Here is a 2,065-nt window from a genome sequence, read left to right as displayed (position 1 = left end):
CCCTCTTTGTCTTTTCTTTTTGTCTCTTTCTTGGTCTCTCTTTCACACACACACAAATAACCCTATTTTAACTCTTCATACCTTTGTACTCCTGTCATTAACTTGGCATTCACTTTTTAAAGTAATATTTAGAACAGCTTAGATTCACTGAAAAAACTAAAGTGAGCAAGTTTTGATATACACTTGTCCACCACATAAGCATAACTCTCTTCCAATCAATATCAGGGTGTTAAAACTGACACATCATACTTACCTGGCAAGGGAGATACCATGATGACAGAGGTGGTTTTCCCAGGGCAAGGATTATTCATTGCACTCTGGATGTGCTGATCCCTGCGATTTCCCAAAATGTGGGAAATTTGACCACATAATTTGTGGCAGTGGGGAACTGCATTCAATCTTCCCTGAATAAATTAAAGTTAAAAAAAAATGACACATTCAATGAATTGGTTCATAATTATCACCCCAAATTTGAGGCATACATTAGGATTCACTTTTAATGTTGTATTGAGTTTTGGAAAATGTATAATGAAATAAATCAAATAAGTGTAGCTTCATACTCCTAAAGCATCTCTCTTGTCTACCTATTCATCGCTCTTTAACCTTTAACTACCAACTTTTGCTTTTTCCAGAATATCACATAGTTGGAGTCAGAAGCATGCAACCTTTTCAAAGTATTTCTTTATTCACTAATACATATATTTAAGTTTCTTCCACATCTCCTTATGCTTGAATGCTATACAGATGCTTTTGAATTTAGAGCAAGGTTATTTTCTAGTATAAATTAAAAAAATAAGTTGAACCAACCAAAATTCAGTGTTCTTTTGCTTACAATGTAGTTAAGCCCCCCAAATCCATTATATTGTCATAATATTGTATGTAAACTGTTTATAAGTCAGCGTCCTTATGTATATTATTTCATTGTGTGATATAGAGTGTACTTAATAAGAAACTTATTTATTGCTTCCAACGTATAGGAATTATGCATAGGTTACTATAAATACCTGTGTGCATGTGTTTTGGAGACATGGTTTGAGTCCATCTTGGTAAATCATTTGAGGCACAATTGCTGGAACTTAGGGTAAGTGTATGTTTAATGCTATAATACATGTCATCTTCCACACTGCAACATATTGTATTTACACCAGTGATAAATAAAAGTTCTTATTCCAAATCCTCACCAGCATGTTCATTGTCTGTGTTCGCAATTTTGATCATGCTAATAAAGTATAGTGCATCTCATTATTATCCAATTTGCAATTGCCTAGTGGCATATACTGTTGAGCATTTTTTCACATAAATATTACCCATTATACATTGTCACAAATTTTATTTTGATTTCAGTGTTCTATCTCTCACTACTGTTTCCCATTTGGGTGTTCAAAACATGATGAAAGTTACATGCTATCAATTTCTGAAACCAAAATCATTACCTCATTATTCTATGTCATGAATATTGGTACCCCTGCAAATGCAATGTTGCAACTTGACCCTTAAAAGAGTGAAATTAAGAGTTGGGGCTATTGAGAAGTGATTAGGTCATGAAGGCTCGAATCCCATGGACAGGATTAGTTACCTCAGAAGAGAGCTTGAGGAGATAAAATTATTCTGTCCTTCTACCATGTGAGGACATAGAATGTGTGTGCACATTCTATGCTGGAATGCTGGAAAATAAGAAGGAGAAAGGAATAGAGTTTAAGAGAGAAAAAAATTTAGATTAACCATTCAGTGGCATTATTTAACCAAGATTGTGTTTATGGCACTTCAATTTCAAAAGACTTTCAATCATATTCTCTCTCACCTCATTCTACCTTTCAGTAGAAGTAAATAATTGTGAAGGAAAACAGTATGAGTGTTAGGTTTTCTGGGAGTACACTGTGTTGAGTGAGTTGATGATAAACATGTAAATAATATTCAACTACTACCTCTTTTCTTTGTAAACCACAAGTAAAAGTGAAGTTGTCATTTAGATTGCTGCACTTCTGCCACCAATTTATAATTGGCCATTCACATGGTCATAACAAATGAATATTCTTCTCTTCTCTCTAATTTCTTTCATCTCCTC

General features: G+C 33.8%; 1 non-coding gene across 1 annotated transcript; it reads left to right on the top strand.

The window, feature by feature from the left end:
- Positions 1-245: 245 nt before the first annotated feature.
- LOC141415768 (U1 spliceosomal RNA) lies at positions 246-407 on the top strand. Its single transcript, XR_012440725.1, has one exon. It is a non-coding gene; the product is annotated as a U1 spliceosomal RNA (small nuclear RNA).
- Positions 408-2,065: the final 1,658 nt, after the last annotated feature.

The sequence above is a fragment of the Castor canadensis genome, chromosome 1 (assembly GCF_047511655.1).
Source record: "Castor canadensis chromosome 1, mCasCan1.hap1v2, whole genome shotgun sequence".
NCBI lineage: Eukaryota > Metazoa > Chordata > Mammalia > Rodentia > Castoridae > Castor > Castor canadensis.
The sequence above is the reverse complement of the archived record's forward strand: the minus strand, read 5'-3'. Positions and strand labels throughout refer to the sequence as shown.